Raw genomic sequence first — 24,488 nt, forward strand, 5'->3', positions numbered from 1 at the left:
ATTCCTGCTTACTGAAGGGAGGCAACAGAGAGATTACTCAAAGGAGAACTGAAACAAGAAATAATAACATATAATGGGGAAAATTCCTACCACTGTAGTTCAAGAGAATATGGTCTCCTTCAAAAGATAATTAAGAACTTTGGGGGACTGAAATCACCTTCAAGGGACACTCTGGGACACATTTGGTTTCTGAATTTGTGTGTCTCAATTTTGCATGTAAAGTTGGGTCATTATGATTTAGCCCATTTCCGTCTTACCTCTGTCTTATTTTACTATTGTTTGAAAAATTTATCCAGTGTGATATAACTGCACTAGCTGTGGCTCTCTTTCATCTCCAAAATCCTCATGCTCTCCTCCTCCAAATTTGTTATTAACAGTTCTACTAATGAGTCACTGTGAAATCATTTCACAGACGTGCTCTGAAATGCTCAGTGTACTCAAGAGCAGGAGAATTATATGTATTTTATGACACTGTAGGAAGTTTTTAAAGGATTTGAATTATTTCTTACTTCTGTCTTTTTCTTACCTTAATGAGAAAAAGTAAGAAAAATCCAAACAAAACAACCACACACTTTCCCACATTCCCCCTTTCAATTTCTCCTCAGCAAGACTACAATTATCCAGAGCTGATTTTCCTAAAAGAGTCCTCCCTGACTATGTTGGACAAATGTCATGTCCCCTGGCTCTCTCCATCTTGTAATGAAAATAGACCTATTGCCAGCTACACCTTGCTGATTGCTTCCTACCTGCTGTTAAGGATAATTTGTGCAGTGTAAATGAAGACTTCAGTAGTTGCTGTAGGAAAAAAAAAGCTACAAAAAGGGACTGCTATTCAGCACTCACATAAAATAGCCAATAAAGAAGCAGTTCTGATTAGCTGAAAATATGTAAGGTGTATAAAATATATAAAAGATCTTCAAGTTTTCACAATTTTAGTTATACCAGACATCATACAGAAATGTTTTGCTCTGAAAAATGGATCACATACATTTGCATCTTTTCATTTGTCTGATCCTATATCAAGAATTTTTGTGTATTTGTTTTCTTCCTTGTTCTGTCAAATATTTACTACTGGATTGCTTCCTTTTGTTTGAAAGTAAGCAATAAAAGGAATTTGCGAGTGTTACCCTGCAGAATATTGTGACCATTTGGAATGCAGATGTTCATATTTGCTATTTTCCCCCAAATATACTCTCAGATAACCTCTTACCTCTGAAGGACTGAAAGAGACAGAGGCATTACATGTGCATTACAGAAAATGGTGAGTTGGAGTAGGAGACTTAAATAGTGACAATTCCAGACAGCAAAGCTGTCTGCTGTGTGTGACCTCAGATCCACCTGGTTTGCTCCATCTCTGCTACGTAATGGGTCATGCTGCCTTCTGCTTGTCCCATGCTATGAGAACAATATGATACCTATGTGGGTGCAAGAGCATTTATCATATCTTTTTGCCCATTGAGTGTGTAGATAAAGGCAAGCATATTATTTCTAACCATTGAATGACTGCTGTTTCATTTTACCTCCATTTTCTTGACACAGCCTGGGATTTAATTGAAAGGTACAGAGTGCAGAGGGGGAAACAGTCACTAAGAAACTAACTGCCACTAAGGAAATACATTGTTCTCCTACTGGAAACCAAATGACAGTTCCTAGATTAGACATTCAATGTACTTTCTAGACTAACAATTCAGGTATGTTTGGATAATTACATAACCTTTTACCTGCAAGGACTCATACAGCTTTCATTTCTGTCTTCTGCAAAGAGAGAAGAAAAGAACTACATCAATAATCAGTGTATTTTATATTTCCTATCACTCTATCCCTTTTACATTCTCATGAGTTGGGATTATCTCCACACACATTTCCCTTTTGTCTGTGAAGAGTAATACTTGAGGCATCTGCTAACACTAGTTTAAAATACTTTCTGCTTCCTGACAGCTAGTATTTCATCTTGATCCTCACTAATTATCCTTCCAAATTTGTCTCTTTTCACACTTTTTACCAGCCTAGTCAACAAAATGTTTAGACATTGTAAAATGGTGGTCCTGCTTCCAAGTTATACAGCTCTTTAACATGCCTAGACTCCCTCTCCTCAAATTGCTTTAGCTCTTTTCACCTATAAAAATGTAATCGTCTAATTCATAATGCTTTTTCTGAGGTTCAGTAAAAGACCCCTTTAAAAGACTACCACCAACCAAACTGCAAATCTTTTGTTCACAACAGCAACTCACCAAAATGAAAACAAACCCACAAAGCAGTCTGAAGTGCCCAAAACCTTCACACCCACAACTGCAATCTTTCAGGCAGAGAAATTAAGCAAATGTTTCAAGTTTTACTGAGCTCCCAGACGACTTGAAAGGTCCTGAAAGATCTGAAAGGCCCTAATCTCTTTTGGGAATTGATCAACTTTCTTGCTTTTCAAGCTTCAGCCTACCAATTCAACAATGCTGGAAGACTCTCAGCTCCATCCTTCATTCATACCCCAGCAGGCCAAGCAGTGTTTGTGGGTTTTCCAGTTAACTCTTGACTTTTCAACACAGCAGAATTCATCAAGAGTTACAGAAAGATTTTGTTTTATCAAAATAAGTGAACTTTTTACATTTGTTGTTCAGTGTTTGATGAGTTCTGGAAAGGGAACAAAGGACGGTTTAATTTGTTTCATGTCTCTTCCAATGAGCAGTGCCCAGGAAGGACATCACTTCTGAAGCAGAACTGTAAGCAGCATTGCTCCTGCCTTGAATAGGGGAGAGGTTTATCTTTGTTTTTGAGGTTCTTCTGAAGTGTCCATAGTCCAGAAGTGCATTTCAGTGCACGGGATGTCATTTCTATGCAGTTGTAATCACAGTTCTTGGAAGCTCTGGGACCCAGCAGAGTGGGATTTTGTTTCCATTCCCAGCCATTTTTGCTAATGAGAATATTTTTGTTTACCTGCTGGTGGTAGAATGAAAGATTCAAAACAGTAGTTGTTTTTCTTTTGGATTTACAGCAGTTTTATCCATCTCTCAAAGATTAAGTTAGGGAGACATTTTTAAAAAAGTAGTTATAGTAGTAGTGGTAGTAATAATAATAATAATAATAATAACAACAACAATAATAATAATAATATCAGCAGTAACAAATACTAAGAATAATGAAACTAAGCCAGTGAGTTTTGCATGCATTGAGAGAAAAAGGACAGCAGCTGTCACTGCTGTTAAGAATAATTTATATATTGTCTATTGTCTGATTTCTCTTTCTGGGGTTATAAGTGTTGACAAGTTAACATCAGGGCAAAGGTACATTGGGCTGTCAAGTTTCTATTTTCTGCTTCTTGCTCTTCCACAAAGTGCTACAGAGAATGATTGATTTGATTTTAAAGAGTTCAGTTACATCACAGTGACACAGTCTTCAATATGAATTAAAAGAGTAAAATTGTTTGTTTAACTTGTTTTTGTGTTGACAGGATCTTTGCACTCCAGGCAATCACTTTGTTTTCCTTACAGCTTTGTTCTTTAGCCACCCCAATGTGGAATGTCACTCAACCTTGTCATATGTTTTTTCTTTATGCTCCTTATTAGTCCCTACCATTCTTTTCAGGAATCTAACAAATGTGGATACCCTTTATCAGTCAGTTGCTCTGCTTTTTTGTTATTTTAAGCTTCTTCCAATGCTGTTAAAGGAGTTTCTTAGTGGACATCAACTTTACTTCATTGATACCAGTTAAGATACCAGTTAAGATACCAGTTAAGCCTTTGAGTGATCACTAGTGTGATCATTTAATTAAATTTCTGTAGACATCCCACATGAAAATTACACATTTGAACCCACAGTTAACAGTCACCCACAATTTAATTTTAACTCAGCTCTAAAGTTTTTGAGGGCTTTAGGAAGTGATAATCCCATTAGGGGTCTTGCTGAGCTTGAGCTCTTTCTGAAAATGAGATCTAAATGTTTTCAGAATAAAATTTAGGTAATCATCCAAAATTTTGAGCATCTTTCACACACAGAACCATCTCACTGAACCTTTCCAGTCTCATCTCTTGCATATACCTTTTTAATCTCTGTCTTACCACCTCTTCTATACTCATTTTAGGATGGCATTCAAATTCATATGTGCATCAGCTGTTATTTTAATATATACAGAGAGCTGAGATGACATATCAAAAGGAATGCAGAAATAAAAATATATAATCCAGAACTGAAGACATCATAAACCAAAGGTTTTCAGGCAAATTATGTATGATACAGGAAGGCTCAGACATGATGTGATGACCTAAATTAAATTTCTGAAGAAGGTCAGGAAAAATTTGTGTGGAAGCAAAAATTACAGGCTTACTCAGAAACACAAATATTAAGCAAGTATTGTTGTTGTGGCTTGTTTAGTATTTTTTTCTCTTGAACTTTGTGGCTGCTCATATATAAAAGTTAGAAAATGGATTGTGAAGTCATCACAAAAAAGTGTAAAAATCTATTGTATGCATATATAGGTCCTTATTCATGTAATTATTTAACTGTACTTAAATCTCAATGATGTAAGTTAGTTTTAACAAATACTTAGCATCAAAGTAGTGTAGACTGGTTAGTAGCAGAAATGAAGAGTTAATCGTTGTCTTTTCTCAAAAATAGGACCTTGAAAGGCTAGGCTTTTTCAAAACTATGTAGTTGGAAAGACATTTTCATCCTAGCAAAGTTCTACTGTTTGCAGCTGCATTTTTGCTGATTCTCTGAAGTCAGAGTTAATTGATAGACAATTTGGCCTGTAGACTTTAAATAACATACTGAAAATCTCTGTTTTGGGGAGAGGCGGGTTTAAAGTTAATTATTCCCCCAAATGACTTTTTCCAACTGAGTACTAGAGCTGGCAAAAATATTGCCATTGAATAAGGCTTTATTTCTGTGCTTTTTTTTTTTTTTTTTTTGGTCTAGAGTCTAAGACGCTGAAAGTTAAAGTCCTTTTCCTGGGATGGGATACATTTTTTGTCCACAATGAAATATAAGCTGCTGATTAGCTCATATTTTTTATTTTGGCTACCTGATCTTCTCCAGTTCACTTTTCAAAGACAGATTAGAAATCTGGGTTAAGTAGGCACAATTCCTAAATAGGAATAGCTAATTATGGGATTCTGCTTTTGATCCCAGACTTTTTAGTCTCTTCAGCATTTCTGATCTGTACTTTTATATTTGAGTGTAAACAGCTTTTTCATTCTTCATGTCTGTGACTTTCTTTTCTCTACTTTAAACCAGACTCCCTCTGAGCTGGAAGGCAGGTTTCATTGAACACCTGAGACCCTGCACTGTGGCCTTTTAGTTAACTAAGAGATCTTCTAATGTTTTTTTCCCATAGTGTCAGCATTTTTCTCTGACAGCTTGCAATTTAGCTCATTTCTATTTTTTTTTTTTACTTTTAAAATAATGATTCAATAATATTATGAACCAGATTAGAACCTATTTTCTTCACATCTTTGCCTCTTATGGTAAATTATTTCCATATTTCTCAGTAACAGCTGCTTCTTGCTTCAAAGCAAGATTCGATTTCTATGGCAAATACCACAACTTCAAGGAATGTTTTTGCCTTTTTTTTTCTTTCTTTCTTTCCACTAAGCTTAAAGTGGAAATCCACATCAGTTTTTAGATATGCTCTGTAAATAAACCTCCATAGGTTTTCTTCTAGTTTGTCTGAGCTTCCCTCTTTTTCCCCTCAACTCTCTGATCAAAAGGACATAAACTCTGCAACATGCTTTCCCTGGGTTTCTAAACCCTAGATTCTTTTGAATTTTGCCATTTATGTACCTCTCAAGTTGTATTCATGTTTCATTTGCTTTAAAATTAAGTGGAAATTCACAAATAGATTTTCATGTGGCTGTCTTAAATGAAGGGTGGTGGTTAAGACCATACATTTTTAGATGCTTTAATAGAAGTTAAATATTAATTATCTAGTCTCTAATATAGTCTGGTGATGACATAGCCCTAAATTTAAAACATGCACCTATTGAAATATGTATGGGCCTGCTTCAATATGCTTAGTGTTGAAGCATAAAATGGGAACAATTAATTAAATAATTCACGTCAGATGTTTAGAGATAACAATTATCTGTCATTCTTATCTATTGTAATTTTGTTCAAATTGAATGACAAGGCATAAATGTTAACTCTTGCAGGAGAGGTATAATATTATTTTCTAATTATTTTTTGTTGTCTTTATATATATTATAGATACAAATGTATATATATATTACATATAGATTCATGTTTGCTATCGATTCATTGCATTGAATTCCAACTTTAGAAAGTGAGGTTTTGTCATAAAACAACAAGCCGATTGTTTTTACAACTATTCACAAGGGAAAAAAGCCACTCAACAACATTGTTTCCAAAGAAGTCAAAGCTATTGTTTTCAGATTCAATAAGCTCTATTTTCTTTGTCCACCCACTTCTGAAAATAGGCAGAAAGTCTGGTACTTGTCTGCAGCAGTTTGGTTTCAGTATATTAAAAAGTAACAATTCTAAATTGAGAATATGTTCTGAGTTCTATGTTTCATATTTGAACATCCTCAAATTTGTGTAATTTTGAGCCAATACAGATAATATAAGGCCTGAACTGTGACTTTTAATTTATCAGGAAGCCTGAGTTTTCCAAATCAGATCAGTGTTTGGTAAAAAAATAAGCATTTTGCTTTTCTTGTTTGCATTCATTTGCATTGCACCATATTTGCAATTTGTAATTAATTTTGTAGTCTATTTTTTCCTGGAGTACTTCTCAGTTTATTATTATTATTATTATTTAATATAGCCTGTGGAACACTGAACACTGATTAAGTGTTGTATGCTTTCTGTTATCTCTGAAGCATAACCGATGAAGTATTGTGAATTTGGCACTGTGCAATGTAGCATTTTGCTTGCTGTGCAGCACTAACAAACAATACATCAGTAGTCATGCCTGTCTCTCATTTAAATGCAACCTCAGAGTCACACTGTGTGTTACAAATATCTGGGAGCTGTGTGATTAGTTAACATCTTTTGCATAACCTTAAAATTATAGCAAGTTCTCAGGAGATAATTAGCTTTCTGGATACCTTTAGTGATATGAACTCTGCCTTAGCAATGGTGGGTACTGTGTGTTCCACTACTCCAAGGAAGGGTGGCATGAAAATGCCTTTAAAAATAGGTTAGGTGTCTTTTACATTAAAAACTAAAATCAAAAGAAAGAGAGAGATAAAGAAGTCCTCGTTTTTTTATTTCTTGCTATCAGGATTGCTTTTGCTCCCTATCTTTTGTGTTCTTTCCTCTTTTGCCAGCTCTTCTAAAAAACAGGCACCAGCCTCCTTTACTGAAATCTGCTCACCTCTGTCCCAGAGTTCATGTCTCATATGCTAGCTGTGAGTAAACAGATAAAATACATCACAACTGGATAATCAGGAGGATGTGATATGATATTTTTCCTTAGCAAAAGCTTGAGGCTTCAGTTCGTTGTACAGATTTATGGAAAGCAATGTTTTCCAAACATTCTCCAAATGTTTTTTGTCTCTTGAAATAATTCCCCAGCCATATCCATGTGCAACATTTTAAAGCTTTTGATCCTGCTTTGAAAAGGCTATTCTAAGCCTTCAGTGTTTACAATATTCTCTTTTAGCACTGGAAGTATCTGTATAATAACCTCAAAATTAAAATGTTTTGGAAGCTTCTAAATATAAGTTATAACTGCAGCTGTCAGGAAACAGGATTTTGACAAAATTGAACTTGTTAAAGGAAAGTATCAATTTTGATTAAATTTGCTTGAAAGGTGTTTTCTAATTTGAAACAAAGCAGTTCAATAGGCTCACAGCTTTCTCTACATTTATTGGAATATAATGTTGCTGTTTGTTTCAAAATTATTTTTCATTTTGAGGTTCACTGGTAACTATGATATAATTTATACCCAAGAACTGAAGTCTTTTTGAAACATTTTGACCTTATTTCTATTGAATGTTAAATACATTCTCCCCCACCAAAAAACAGTTTTGTAAGAAACATTATTTTGATTCTATGTGGTCAAATATTTTTCTGAAAGGCCAATTTTTGAATTCTAGATTTAATAAATTCCCTTAACACTTTTTCTGAAATATAAACAGTTGGTATAGCTACACTGATTGTGCAAAGATGTAAGCCTGCACGTCTTAAATCACATTGATCAAATTGAAAAGCTCCCACCAGTTTTGTGGATTTTTATGCAGTTATCTTTTCCAGGGATTGTATTGCCCATCTGATCTGGTAGTCAATCTTTAGCTTTACTAGCCACCATTGCTCAAAAGGAGCTTTACTAGGTTTCTGAAGGTCTAGTGTGGAAAAAATGAAGACATATAGGCACAGACAGGTCCAAAAGCATTGAAAATTCAAGATATACCATCAAAGAGGAACTGAAGACATGGCCTGTAAGTGATGGAGGGGGGACACATAATCAATTTCTTACCTGGAGAGACAAAGTAATAACACTCTGGTGAATAGCCTACTTTTCCAAAACAAGCAAACAGAAAGGAATTGTTTCTTAATATCCAGATGCTTGACTGAGGATCCTGCAGGCATTCCAAGGATCACTCTTTTGTAGCAAGAAATACAGCTTTTCAAGGTTTCCCCCTCTCTGCAAATAACTGTAAAGCAAGTGTGTAGCCAAATTAAACTCCCCATGGCAGAATCCCCGGTTGGGCAGCCAGGTTCCTTCCACAGGGTACAGCAGAGTGAGACATCCCAGAAACTGAAATAGAGTGTAAGATGTGTGATGCTGCCTGCAGCTGAGGAATTAATGAATGGACAGGACAAATCACCAAAGTTTACAGAGCTTCATGACTTCTGAGGCTCAAAATCCCCTCATATAGATCATGTAAGGTCTATTTTGAGGTACCTGATATGTGCTCACTCATGCCTATTAAAATGCAACAAGAGGGTGAAGAGCAGCATTGCCCCATGTGCATGCACTTCTCAAGTGAATAGTTAATTAAATTGCGAACAGAGGGCCTGCCTGAGACTTCCAAGCTCACCTTACCCAGGTCTTAACCACTATCTTCTTCAGAGCAGGTTCAAATATGACTCATAAAGCTCAAATGTTCTGCAGAAGACAGTTGAAGATTTTCTGAGCATGAGAGAAAGGGAAGAAGATGGGGTTTAGCTCTGTAGCTGAGCATCAGCTTGTAAAATAGAAGATCTGATGTCAACCCTTTTCCCTCAAAACTGTTTCTGTGCTTTGTAGGAGTGAGATAATACCATTAATGAGAACTGCATTCCAGAAGTCTTTCTCTGTCACTGTCATTCCCTTTCTGCATTTCTGTAGCCTACATAAATTATATATTCATTTGATAAAAGAACTAAAACAAAACAACCCTACATAAATCCCATTTTTGATATTTAAATATGTACTGGGCCTTAACCCGAGGGTATCAGCTATTGAAAATTTCCTGATTCATGTGAAAATCACTGGGCTGATTGCCTCTACTTTTCCAAAATGTAAACATTTACTTTTTCTGTCTTATGTCCTTACATGTAAAATGGGAATAAAAGAACACCTTTTCCTTTTTGTTTTTTTTAAGCTGGAGTTTGTTAACTGCGGTAATTGAAGGTACCTAAAATCATTTTACTCATATTCTCCACAGAGATCAGTAAGCAAGTGCCAAGCGCAAAAATACTTCTCTGCTTTCCAAGCTGGAGCTGACTTGCTAAACTGAAGGACACACTCTCTAGTCCATTACCTTGTCCTCCATAGTCCTCCATATTTTACATTTTTGTCAATAAAAAATAATGTACAGTCAGAGTGTGAAATTTTCTTCTGTATGAAAGGCCAACAAAAGGCCCATGCCTCACCAGCCCTATAGAGGAGAGTGACACCTCAACAGACCAGTCAGTGCTAATGGTTAAAAAATGAGACATTCAGAGCCTATGTGTCAAATATGTAGGGCAAAATTCTTGACCCTGACTGTCAGTCTTGCCTGGCTGAAGAGGGCACACAGGGCAGAAAGCTGCTTTTGGCTGAGGCAGACGAAGATGAATTCTGCTTGAAGAGATGGCAGAATTGATAAAGGTTGTTTACCCAGCCTGAAGGACCTTCCATTAAGATATTGAGAAACTGTGATTTTCTATTTATTATTTTTTTCCCTTCAAGGTATCCTCCTCTGTGCAGCATACTTTCACATTCTCTCTAACAGAATTTGAAACATTCATTGCCTTGACTATAAAATAGATTTCAATGTTTCATCTTGTAAACTACACTCACAAGCCTGGTTTGTGTTCCCACGGAGTGCTCCACAATATATGGTTAGTCAGAAATTATTTTTCTCAAACAATTACCTAATTTTTAAGTAAGATCATCACAAATCAGAATGGTTTTCCAGTTCTCCTCTTCATTCTTTAAAGTCAAATTTGTGATCCTTTTTGGTGAAAGTGAAGCAGAAAAAGTCTTCCCCTGACAGTGTAGCACTTGTGTAGGACAGTTCTGTCTGCAACTGGACAAGTAAAGCTCATTCATGTAATTCATTCTGTCCTAATTCTCAAGGATCAGGTGAAAGAAAGGAATCAGTAAAAGTGGCATGGTACAGGTGTTTTACTTTAATACTCATAGTGTCCTGAAGAATGCTTAGTCAGCTGCCACATTTTATATTTTATTTTCCTTCTTGCTTGGACCGGATTTTTGAATCTCATTGAAATTTCAATGAATTGAAAACTGAGTTAACTCGTGGTTAAGTTTCACGGCTTTGCCTGTGTGAGATGCAATTTAAGTAGACTTTCTCTGAGATTTTAAAATATTTAGCCCTTCTTCATCTTAAATTTATTCAAATTCTGTGGTACATATTATGCAAAATTTGTATATGAGTGATTCAGTTCTGTTAAGAGGAAAACAAAAGTGAGTAGTAGATTCCCAGATTAGCAATACCACCATGCTTTAGCCTGGATCTTGAGGGAGTTTCTTTGGAATAGTTATGACTGCAACAGGGTGTCCTGTCTTGCAGCAAAAATAGTAGTGTCCCATGTAGGCTAACCTGGTCACCAACTGCTCTTCCTGAATGCCACTTCTGCTGTTGCAATGGAGATGTTGTTTTGGCCACTTGTGGAGAAGATGATTCACTGCAAAATGCCATTTGTGGCTAATGATCACCTGCAGTGCTACAGGGTTTTCACAAAGGTAAAGCAAAGAGAAAAAAGCCACGGCCCAATTAAGATCTCCCCAGTTTTTGATCTTAAATCAGTAGTTCTAGTTTTTGAGTTTTGTTAAATTATCTGACTGCACAAAAAATTCACAATTAGTTCAACTTGCTGAAGGAGTTTTTTAATAGAATGCCATGAGTTTTTTAACTGATCTTCCCCTTGCAAATTTCAGCTGTTTGAGAACCGGGCCCTAAGTTGTCTATTCACAATGATCTTGTTTTTGCAAAATAATGATCTAAATTATTTATTATTCAGTTCTTAGACTGCTGCTTTATTTCTGTTGATCTTTGTTTTTCTGCTTAATTTCTATAAATTACTGTACAGTTTCCCATAAGGTATAATTAAACAGAATTGCTAAAGTTTTAATTATTGTGTATTATAGATGTTGAAAGCAACATTAGCACTTAGCTTTTAAAAATGTGATAGTATATTTATAAGAGAGCATTTATAAACACATTTACATATAGTTAAGATGAAAAAGGTATTTGAATTGTAGTCATTAGCATTTCTTCAAACATATGGCATACCAGCAGAAGCCATGGGCCATGCCTTCATTAACTGAACACTGTTTCATCAGTATCTCAGCTTCCTGCTGTGCCACCCTGTAGCGTACCCTTCTGTCCCTGAGGTTTCAGTGACAAGGGACAATATGTCCCCAAGGTGAAAATCTGGGAAATAACGCAGATTAGCCCTTAGAGGAGTTCTTATGATTATTTAATCATACTTAGGAAAGAAGTACACTGTACTACAAAAGAAAAACGTTAAAATCCTACCAGCCTACTATTTTCCATGTTGTAACATATGATGGTCGCTTCAGTGCACCATCAACATAGCTACCATGGAACATGACAGCTTTATACTGCTTTATTATAAGGCCAGCCTTTTTCAAATGTGTTCATATAATGGATAAAGCCTATGTTGGTACTAATAGGTAGCACAGGTCAATTATCATTCATTGTCCATAATGTTTAGGTGATGGATCAAGATTTAACTTCTCTTAACCATGGTACATGCAGCCATTTAATTTTATTTCCTAATAAAAAATGGAAAAGGAATAAAAATACTCATATAAATGTCATGGTCATATTTTATTTGTGCATTTCTTAGGTATATAAAGATAGGTTAATATGACAAGCAGAGACATTTGTCTTAAGTCATTAAACTCTCTCATACACTATCTCTTACATTCTTTGCTAAAAAGGTATATCTTTTGGAAAGCTCTTACTAGAAATTTTAAAAATCATTTTTCATTTGACAAGATGACACTTTTGAAAGTAAGGTTAGATTTTGGAGCTGATTGGTCTTTTTGTTTTTTAAGATGCTTTTTTTCATTACCTTGCAGTCTCTCTTCTCTTTCTCGTTGTGACACAGACTAGTAAAAAGCATTGAAGTGGAAAATAATTGTCAAAAATATTTGCTTAGTTTCTTATGGACATTGGTCTGCTTTATTGCATTTGTATCTATGTTCTTCAAGAAGAGTTGGAGCTTTATGAAAGCTAGCCCTCTATCTTTGAAATCCAGTCAGTAAAGTCTGTTCTTGGATAAAGCAGGATCAGGTATCAACTGGAGTCAACATATCTAAATTTTAATTATTAAATCAGCTATTGAAAGAATCATATTCTAATATTAAAACATATATTATGCTACAATATATTCTATTATTCTGCCTTTAGAAAGTGTACTCTCCGACATGAATTTAGGAGAGGAATTTAAAATCTCTTACAGTTTAACCTAGTGCAAATAGAGAAAGTGTGGATTTAAAAAGCAAGCTTTGATTTATACCACTACAAGCATCTGATACAATTTATGTATTTTTATGGAATTTCTCACAGTTTTTGTCAAGCCTAGATGTCATTATGACAGGTTTAGAAACATTTTGGTAGGTAGTCAAAGTAAAAGTGTTTAAATTGGCATCATTTCTACCTTTATTGTTCCTATATGGGAGGAATGTGAAAATCTCTCACTACAGTATCCACCATTAATCAATGGTGCAATGGAAAGCTCTCATTAACTTTAACCCTCCGACCCTGACATTATTCTACTCATCACAGCAATCATTAGCAAAATGAAAAACAATCAACTAGCGTATCTACATTCTACTAATATTAATGCTTTCACTCTATTACACATGAATGTCAAATGTGACAAAAATCACTGAACTTTAAATGTATACATAACAGATTCTGATATATATAAATCACCAATTTTTGTTATTCTCACTCAACAGCAAAATCGAAGTTACAGTGCCAAGGGGGCCCATACCATTTGCAATCTGTAGCATTTCCAACGTATTTTCAAAAATATAGTAAATATTTATGGAGTTTTATAAAGACTCTATGCTTCCTTCTGTTTGTGATGCATCAACAAGACACAGTAGGATATCATAAGCAGATATTTACTTCTGGGAATTCCCTTTTGGACTCTTTTTGGTTGAAAACGACTTCATGACATACAGTACCGCAAATCCCCAGAAATGTACCATGCTATTATTGCCAGCTGAGTTCTTCCAAGTAAAGATGACATCAGCCATCTGTCATGCTATACTAATCCTAGGAAAGAAAGCCAACTGAAGAGAAAATAAATACCTTTTATATCTATTAGCCAAATATTTATATTAAAAAAGGAAATTCTTGAATTCTTACTAGTAAAGCTAATTATTGTAAGCGAATGATCTTTTCTGAGTAAACAACTTAAAATGTACTTAAAATGTCTTTGTCTTTTTGCCTACCTGAAGTAAGTTATGTCACGAGCATATGTTTGAACTGCTGGTCTTTTGCTACATATTGGTAGATAAGAAAATATGATTCCAAGTAGTGATTTTCCTCCAGACCTTCTAGATGAACTCTGCCAGGTACCATGTAGCTGCATCGATGTTCCGTACTGCTCTGATGAGGTAAATGGAAGTTTCCCAAAACCTAACAGTGCAGGAATTACACTCTCCATCACAAGCAATGCTGCCAATGAATCAGGAGAGTGTCTACATTAACAGCAACATCATAAAAAAATGTTTAAAAAGCCCAAACTGTGTCAGGTATCTGCTTCACCACAGCCCAGGGACATGTCAGTGAGGAAGTCTTTTGGACAAGCTGAAAAACTATTTTACACTGAGATTCATCCTGTGCGTTTATGTCTTATTTCTTTGTGACTCAATAGCATATACTTGAATTTTAAACTAAGGTGGTGTTCAAAAGCTTGTATCAGAATAAAATTAAGGCTAGAAAAATAAATCTCAAGAAATTTTAAAAAGTTAACAGCCAGCTAGGCCATTCCCTGATAAGAGTGTTAGTATGGTGCTGTCATAAAAAGTGTCCAAAAGCATATAGTTGATTATTTAGTGGTATTGTCACTAATGCTTTTTACACTGTAAATGTTCTTTTTGCTCTTTTTGAGTTGTAGAAGAAGCAAGACAGAACTGAGCATTCACACCTAGCACTACAAAAACAAATAAATATCTCCCTTCTCTCTGCACCCTCACATTCGCTTTTTTTCTTATATGCCATTTAACATTGTGAGCATTCCTTTTGAGTCAATAACGTATTTTGAGATGGGAATTCATTCCAAATGGAAAATGAAAACAATAGAAGTTTCAGAATTAAAGGTGTGTTTCTTGGGCTGTAAACCTTTTGAATTCTTCATAGTTTAGAACAATGTGATAGATGGAATGAAATTTTTGTTAGATAATATATAATATGGAACAAATAATTAATATAAAAAGATTTTCCTACAAGTTCTGCTTCCTGAGCTACTCAGCTGGTTGGATTTTCTAATGGTTCCAGTTGGTTTATGCAGAGACTCAGACTATTTTAAACCAGTGAATTTCTTGTCTCTTTGTAGGTTAAGGAATTACTTAATAAAGAGTAACAGCATGACTATGTTTTGTTTCTTTTTTTCTAAAATATTGAAACAGAAAAACAAGAGAAAGAAGGGAATTCCTTTCTTGTGAATATTTCCTCAAGATCTTAAGGTCATAAAAGGAACATCTGATCTTTAGAAACAAGAGGTGATTAGAAAAAAAAAAAAGTCAGAAATTGAATACATAGATTACATATATTACTTGACACCCAAAAAGGCAGAAAATTCTTTCATGTCTTGTACAGAAACAAGGGCAAGTTACAATTCTGCATGTTAGTTATAGCAAATGAAATTACATAACTTTGGACTGATTACTTCAACTAATCAATTTTTTGGAGGATGAACTTCAACCTGGATTAGTACATTCTATGTCCAATGACAACCTCATTGAAAAACAAGATACGATTTTTAAAATAACATTTTTGTGGCTTCAGATTATTTTGAGAGTCAAGAAACCAAAATGCTTTTAGTTATCAACTCTCAATAAGAATATATCTGTCTGCTTTATAACCTGGTAAGAACTGAAATAAAAAAAAGTTTATTATCTTGCACTATAAGACTCATCAATAAGCCATTTTTGAACCCAGAAGACCTTTAAGGCTCTTTTCTGCAATGTAATGTTTCTTTATTCAGTGGAGAAAATGGGAAAAAAAGCTGAAATTTATTAAAAATAAATCACAAGAAGTAAGATTAGTCATTCTTTGATTTCCAAATAAAATTTATGCCATATTTTAAGTTATAAGTTTCAGATGAAATTTTATTTCTTTTACATTTTATTTTAAGTATCTCTATTTACTAATGAGAAACAGGTAAGAAAAAGGAGATTTCATCACTCTCTTTCTCCTAGGAGGTTAAATAAAAAACAGGGACCAGAAGCTTGGAATTTAGGCAGAGGTAAAAGAAAGATTTTTTTTTTTCTGAAATAAAATAATAACAAAATAAAGAAAATACTTGATTGTTATTTTTCTCAATTAAATTCACAAATCTTTGCATTATTGTTTTAAACCTTGCTAAAAAAGAGACAAGTCATTTGTTTTAGAGTGATTCTTCTCCATTTTTGGATGCTGTGACCTTTAGATTCTGGTTTCCATTTGAACAGTTGAGTTTTCATATATTTTAGTAAAGTGCAGAAGTCTAATTTGTGAAGAGGGCAGCAACAAGTATTAGAAGCCTACTGGCATAGGAAATTTATACCATCATGAATATGACTGGTTTTAAAATTAAAGAAAAATGCTATTTCCAGTTTCTGTTTTACAGTTCCCTGGAAAGTAACTAAAATTAAGAATAAGGGGGTAAGAAGAATGTATAAGTGAATTTATTTAGAAAGAGAATGGAAAGAAAGAATTGTTGGGTAGATGCAGGAAGAAGGAAAAGAAGAGGTTAAATCAACTGTTAAGTAGAAGGAAAGATATACCATCACCCTAGTGTGATTTTGGTTGTTTACTCATTAGGAGGCCCTCATATACTAAAAAACTCACTAGACAGATAAATAACAATGTGCAAATATACACTGCTACATAAATTTAGGAGGGAAAAAGGCATTACTGAAACCTGAATTTCTTTATTGAATAATTTACTTTGTCATCATAAATGTAATGCTATATTGCCTTGCAGTGTAACTACTGGAGAGATGTGTTGGTAAAGCCAAGTCCCAAGAGGGATGGCTGAAGAATGATCAAAAGCTTGGATTTCTTTTTTTTTTTTTTTTTTTTTTTTTTGGTTGTTTTTATCGTTTTGTTTTGGTTCCTGGAATTTCTGATTAATGTAACAAGTACTGGTATAGACTGGTATTTTGAACTTCCTTCCTGCTCATTTAATTTAATGGATGAATAAAAGTTTCCACAGAAATTACAATAGCAGGAAAAGTTCATAAGACCATATTCAGCAGACTTTGAAAACATCCATTCCTGTAATTCTGACAGTTGTGAATCTTCTAATGCAGAAGTCATTTGTATTGAGATTATTACATATCAGTAATAATCAATGACTACTGAATCTCTACTTGAAGATGTCCAAGTGCACTCCTGTACACTTACAAACTAAAGCACAAAAAATCCACTGGAGAAAAGGCATCTGGGGGGAAAATAAGGCTTCTTTGTGTTTGGTGAGCTTCCAGGACACGGCTTGATGTGTTCTTAATCTATAAATAAAAAAATTGGAAATTTTGTTTGTTAATTTTCCAAAGTGATAAAACTTTAATGCTGATTGTAATCTACTTGGGCCAGTTTAAGGAAAATTAATAAAACAGCTCTCAGTTCCTACACTCTAGAGAAAAAGTCTAAGAATGCAAGACTCTACTTGTAACTGTTCTGATTTCAGCAAAATGGGATGGCAGTAATATGGTGATGGCAAATACATCATGATGCAACGATAATCTTAAAGGATATCCTCAAAGGGTAAGGTTAAAAAAGCTGTAGTGCAAAGTTTTCCCCCATAAATTGTGTGAAAACAATTTTATAAAATTGTATATAAATATTGTGGTATAAATTGGTCATAATTGAGGTCAGACTGAAACACATATTAGGAACCAGTTTTGAAATATTTTTTCTCAGATTGGCAGAAATTAAGATGGCTGGCTCACAGAACTGAGATTTAATATTAAAAGTATTTCCTCACCATAATCTGCATGCCAGTCCCTTTCCTATCATGGGTAATTGACTAACTTCACATAATCTCTTGTATGCCAATGTGAACACATTATTTTATAGTCAAATACCAGTATATGCATATAAAAAACAACAAAAAAATTATCTCAGAGGTTCAGAAAAGACAATAATTTTTACTTCAAATAGAAATGACAGTCCACTACAATTCACCACTATCCAAGTGCAAAGCATCCCGCAAGAGATTGATTGTACAAGTGATGTCTGATAAACTGTAAAAGATTATAAAATTTTTTGTGTGAGTGGAGAGTTGCATCATGATTACTTTTCCTATAATGCCAATTAGTGGGGGGTTTTGTGTTGTACTGACTTCCAGAGATCTAATATTTATTTCATCATCTTTGAAACAGATCCAATACCTCAAATGTATGGGCTGTTTAAATAAAAACTGTGAGCCAGGTTATTCTAATTGAAGGGACAGAGAACCTTGGATTTCATTCTCAGTTAAACAGAATACTTTCCTTGATTGTTAGACAAAGTGTTGTGCTAAATATGAGAGGGGTCATTTTTCAAAATCTTTCAACTAAACTTGTATTTACTGGTTTCCCTCAGCTAAAATCATATTAGATGCAATAATATTGCGCAGTTAGCCACAAAATATGTGTTTTAATTTTCCCAATAGAAAGAAAACTTGATGAGGATTGCTTTTGATAAATGCAGCATATTTGCATATTGTAAAATAAAATATGCTTCTTTGCATGGAATCATATAACAGCATATATTAAAAATTGTATTTCTTGGGAACAAAGGAAAAAATTCCCTGAACTTAACTGAATATTTTAATAAATAGAAAGAGGTGTTCTATTTTCTTTCAGCATCTGAGGGAATTACCTTCATGAAGGTCATATTCCTGTAAGGATTTAAAAAAAAAATCTTTTTACTTCTTGCATATATGAACAAAATGATTTAAATATATATACATATATATAAGTCAACTTTAATATAGGGAATTGTATAAGTGAGTTTGCGACTGAGAATTGTAGGACAGAGTAATAACCATTGCAGATAACATTTCAAAAGTGCTTTCATTCTAACCTTGAGTTTTCACTCTTAACATTCTGAACTCTTTAACTTAGGGGGGATGTTTTTAGATGTAATCTCCCTACATCTTTCCTTGCTGTTTTCTTTCTGTTTAGTACTCTGTTTTAATTTTGCTATTATATACATTTAATGTTGCTAGATTTTATTTGGGACAGTTTGAGGGAAAAATCACTGTCTTTAGAGATATAAAGTAATCATGTAGCATTGTTTGTCTAAGCATGGAAAACTGATAGTGGCAGAAATTGAAATGCATTATGTTATTGCAAAGAGAAGTACCTTGGAGTGGTCTGATGAGAACTGATGTTGATTTGACAGAGTTCTCAGCTATTCAAAGCTGCTTTCCCCATCTGAACGGTGTGGTTTTTTACAAGAGTGTTCAGCTTTGTTCATATTTTCTTTGCAATGGAAATTTAATTGCTGCCATTTCAGTTGTGATAACTCTGGGTTAGCACTGAACATTTTGGAAAGAACTTCACTGTGAGAGTAGGTTATAGAGATGTGTGCTATGGGTTATCTGGAGTTATCAGCAGGCAATGCCTTTTGCTGTTAATGATGTGCCTTTCCTGTATGTCTGTGCCAGGATTTGGTGATTCAGTGGAACGTATATTTGGAGAAGTGGATTTCTGCTCCAAGAACCAGGTGAACCCTTTCAGAGCTGACTTATCATAAGCAAGATTGCTTCAGAGAGAGCAAACAGTGTGTTTTTATTTGATTCCCAAAATTACTCTATTCCCAAAGAGTATTATAGAGTGAAAATAAGCAGGCCAGGGACATTGCTATAGAGATTGTAATTAAGACCAGCCCTCCTGTATGAGTGTGGAACTCAGTAGGAGTATCTACCATAGAGGGAAAGTAGAACTTTAATATGGGAATGAGCATTTTAGGAAAAGGACGAGTCTGATGCTGTTTTATATTGCCCTGGTTTGATAGCGACATACACTAACGAGCTGGTGAGCCTCCTAATGCTTCTCCCTTTCATGGTGCTGGAACCATCAAACCCTATCAACAATCTGAGCCCATCTTCAGTTAAACCTTACAAAACTAGTAAGCACATTTTGAGGATTTATAGGCCACTCTCAGCTAGTTTGATCTCTAGAGAGTGAAAGGAACAGCAATTAAAAATCATATTCCTTTAATTTGCTTATGTAGAAGCAATTTTAAATAAAAGCTGCCAGAACTGAGAACTCATGTATGAAAATTTGAAAGGCATTTCCTTGGAACATTTACTATATCCTGTTTCTGAAGAAAATCAATTCCACATATATGTTGTGAACGTTAACAGATTATCAGCAGAGGAACATCAGTTCAAAGAACAAATGGGATCAATTATTTTCAAAAACAAAAAACTAGGGGTTTCTTCTATATACTTTTCTTTTTAAAGCAGTACCATGCACCATTTGAAATTGTGTTGCAGTTTTAAGTACAAACTGCAATGGTAGCTCAAATACGTTCTTTATTTCTCTGTTCCGTTTTCATTGGATCTGACCAGATGCTTCAAGTAATTATATGTCTGACACAGACAAGTAATAGTGATAAATGGGTGATCCTATCTCTCTTTGACTCTAAAGGATTGTCAAGACGTTAGTTGATAGATCGAAGCTGAATTTAAAGAAAAAAAATTAAATATCCAGTCCCGTGCAATTTATAAATCAAGACATTTGGTATTAATCTGCCTTCTGCAAAATGAACCAACTTAGGGGAAAATGTCCACATTAAACAGAGAGATACTCTATGGAAGCCACATTTTACAGTTACAGCCAACTTGGGTTCAAGTCTAAATGTTAAAATTCTCTTTATCCAACTAAAAAGGGGGTTTTTAATAAATTCTGGAACATTTTCCTGCAATAATCTCCGCATGTACTTTTTATAAATGTAAACACTAGCTGTTGCTATGCCCTGATTTTATTTTAACCTGAACCGTATTTACTATACCTAAGGATAATTCACATGTAGCAAAGAGCTCTAATATTTGTATTTTAGAATAAATATTATGAATATCTCTCTCAGGGGAAGAAAATGTTTAGAAAACCTGCCGCAGTTCTTCCCTGTCTTTCTAACTGAGAGACAGTACTACATATGAAAATTCAGTGCCTCCTGGCCATACTTAAGAAACCCTATTTCTTTGTGAAAGAGGGAGAACGTATGGGAGCTGTAAATAAATAATGATCGCCAAAGATCAGAGGAATTTTTACACAAGACCAAAGCAATTTAAGTTCATTCTTTGATACAAACCATTAATAATTCAACACAGTGGTAATTTTGGTATTGCTAGAATTCCTAACAATTGAACTGATCTCCAGGTTGTTAGCAGATCAGTAAGAATTATGTTATTAGTAGCTGCCTTCTGCTGAAGTCATATGATTCAATGTTTAATTTAAGCATTAGGTATGACTTTCTAAAAGGCCCTGGAAATCTCTGTGAAAACAGCACAATACTCATTTGACAGCAACACACAGTTCTTTAACAAGTATTTCATGCCCACTTGTCAAAAGCAATCACTGAACTACTATTTATCAAGTAATTCAGGAGTTTGATTTAAAAGATGATACCTTAATGAAATAGCATGCTAGACATCAGAGAGGAAAATCAGCAAATCTTCTGCCTCTTATCCTTTCCAATAGGAATATCTAGAATAATTATACACTCACTGAGGAAGGCTTAACCCCATTATAAACATATAAAATTCAGTCCTGTGTCAGTGGCGACTCACCCTTAGAATCCTACTCCAATAAAGGGTATGAAACACGGACACTGACTTCTTCTTTACAGAAAATTATTTTACTTGTACGTCCTGCCAAGTCTCAGGCAGTATGAGCTGGATCTCTAAGAGAATCCTTCTGCTGCTGTCGTGCCTACACCTCACACATTTGCAGGGCAGTATTCCAGGCCCCAGGCCCTAGTTTTGCCCACACAAGCAGAGAGAGTAGAGCTGACTCCTTGCTCATCAAGTAGAAGGGAGCACATGGAGTTTTACAAAACTGGGAGTGTGTGCTTCCTAATGAAGTGCAGAGACCAGCGAACATCCTTCATCTTACCTCCTCTCTGCCTCTTGCAGTGCTTTAAATCCTGTCGTCCGTGATGGGGCTTGCCTTACCCATTAGATAAAGTAAATCTCAACACCCTTCCTGGGCAGGCATCTCGCCACTGGTGTGACCTTTTCTTCAGACCAGAGAAGGGGTGCCTCACACATCGTAAGCCAGGAACAGTGACAGGATCAGGCATATGAGATGGGTAAAAATTTGAAGTGACCAAGCTTTCACATAGGAACAAAACAGCAATACTCAGTTCAGAGCGCTATTAGGTAAAATAATGATCCAGGAAACTTTTCTAATCTATAGTCAGTTCCTGTCAGCAATCCAGTCTTGTTTATTGTAGATAATATTCTTTTACTGGGCTTTTTTCCTCAGCAGATGTAAAAAATAAAACTCCATTGAAGCCAGTGGAGTACTTGATTTATCTTAACTGAATACCCGTCCCAACAGAAGAGAGCACTTCCCTTCCAAAATACTCACCCTTTCTTTTCTTTTATTAACTTACTGCTAATAGTAATCTTCAATTTTTTAATAACTATTTTTTAGCAATTAACTATTTAATTACAGTTCTTCATAATAATTTTTTAATAAGTGTGTAGGCAAATACACTTTTAATAAGAAGTAAAAGAGGAAAGGAAAGGAAAGGAAAGGAAAGGAAAGGAAAGGAAGATGAGAAGAGAAAAAAAGAAAAAAGAATAAAGAAAGAGAGAAATCCAGCATAAAGTGAGCTGGAACTTCCAGATGTGCATTAGTTTACATTTAGACAGGGTCAGTTAACATATTTCTGTTCTGGCATGTGCATTCATCTTCTGAACAGGATGGAAATTCAACATAATGAGCACCTGATCATCCATTACTAATAAGCCAGATATGCCCTGTTATTTAATTTGCTCTTTCGTAATTTCATACAGTACGTATTGCTTAACACTATACCAGTCAATGTAACGGAGAAAGCTCATCTTCATCCTTTTCACTTTCCTTACTAGTAAATGGATTTAGAAAAAGGAATGTAGTCTATTATTCAGAGATGGTTTTTAAGATGGTTCACAACAGGTTAATGAATGATGTCTAATACTCATATTAGACCAATCATATTAATAACAGAGAAGAGCACATGAGGGTCATAGTGCTAATTGCATAGGAGGTCCAGCCAGAAGGCATTTTTATCTTAGAATTCAAGACGCACCAAGTTTGACTAATCACCCACAGTGTGTTTGCAATTAAAATAACACTGTATTAACCCTGCCAATGTGACGTATCAATATTTTATGTGTGGCTTGACAGTTCTAAGCTGAACATTTGTAGTGCTTGATATTGCACTCACATTGAAAGCCCACAGCTCTTGCTCTGCTCTAGACTGCAGCCAAGGATGCTACACAGGAGAAAATTCAGAGGTATTTTTTTACTGAAATTTCATTTTCTTCTATTATTTTTAAGAATGGCTCTAGTATCATCAAAAAGGGGTATTTTTTACCTTAAGTTGCTTTATAGACCACAAAAAAAAAAAAAAAAAAAAAAATCTGGGGTATTTTAGAAGATGTTAAACACAACCCTACAGAAATCAATGGAAAAACTCCTCTGATTCATTTAGCTCCACCCTGAATTGAAAGAAATGAAGAAGAATATTTCATTTTAGTATGACCCCAGCTGATTGTTGCACAAAGTTCAAAGTAGTCACAAGGCATGCAGCTAACAATAGGTCCATGTATGAGGCAGATCACCTGGTTTGTTCTGGCACAGGGATCAGAGCATGTGGTTTCTGATAATGATGTGAGCTTCTCGTTTACGCATGTATCAATCAACTTCACTTGCAGATTGAACTCCATTTTCCAAATCTGATTGTCAAAGAAGAAGACATTTGTTCTTCCTCCTTAGCCCACATCTCCAAGATCTCCTTGACACTCTGTCCAATTTTCCTGTAGATCTGGTTTCACTGGGCACCGTTTTCTGAAACCCACTCAAGCTGAATCACAACTTAAAAAGAATAAAGAAATCCTGTTCCTCTCCCCCAAATTCTGATGAGTGCTGTGGATACTCCAAGTTCCCAGATCACATGCCCAGAATCATTGCATAACTTTTTAGGTTTTCTTTAAAAGAAACATTTTTCCGAAAGCCAGGTGGTTTTTGAGGTTTTTTTTAAATTCCACTAAACTTGTTACAAAACAAAGCAAAAACTGCGAAACACTTGAAAATGTCTGTTCACAATGAACAAGCACTAGCTTCTTTGTTGTACCTCAGGTGTTTTATGATATGTTTTTGTGCCAATGGATTTTTTTTTTATATTATTCGTGTTGGTACTCGGAACACTTTCAAATGTTTGTCAATTGATGGTCTCTACATAATAGGTGCAATCCATATCTGGGTCAGACCTTCCAGTTCAGGTACAATAGCTTGGCTCCCTGGAGCTAAGATTTTTTTCATGTAATAGATTTGTAAAGAACTGAAATGATGCCAAGTAGACTTAAATGTTTTTCCTCAACTTTTGCAAACAGTTGTGCTTCTGCTTGGATCTTCTGCAGACATATTTATATAAAGTTATTTCAGGTTTTAAAGACCATATTGAGAGAGGCCTATGAGACACAAATCTAGTAAAAGATTTTCTTTTTAGGCCCTTATATCCTTGTATTTCTTCAGAAATACCTTCCTGAAGATTCCTGTACTTATAATTATGATCAAGGTTTTTAAACTACAGAGAACACAGAATGATGTAAACTTCACAGTGAAACAAACAAAGATAACAAAAAAAATTCTTATA

At 34.8% G+C, this 24,488-nt stretch overlaps 1 long non-coding RNA gene across 3 annotated transcripts in view; it reads left to right on the top strand.

Moving 5' to 3' along the window:
* Positions 1 to 24,488, top strand: part of LOC108445453 — a 370,042-nt gene that overhangs the window by 179,378 nt on the left and 166,176 nt on the right. The gene's annotated exons all lie outside the window — the stretch shown is intronic.

The sequence above is a fragment of the Corvus brachyrhynchos genome, unplaced genomic scaffold (genome assembly GCF_000691975.1).
Source record: "Corvus brachyrhynchos isolate BGI_N302 unplaced genomic scaffold, ASM69197v1 scaffold142, whole genome shotgun sequence".
In the NCBI taxonomy this organism is placed as follows: Eukaryota; Metazoa; Chordata; class Aves; order Passeriformes; family Corvidae; genus Corvus; species Corvus brachyrhynchos.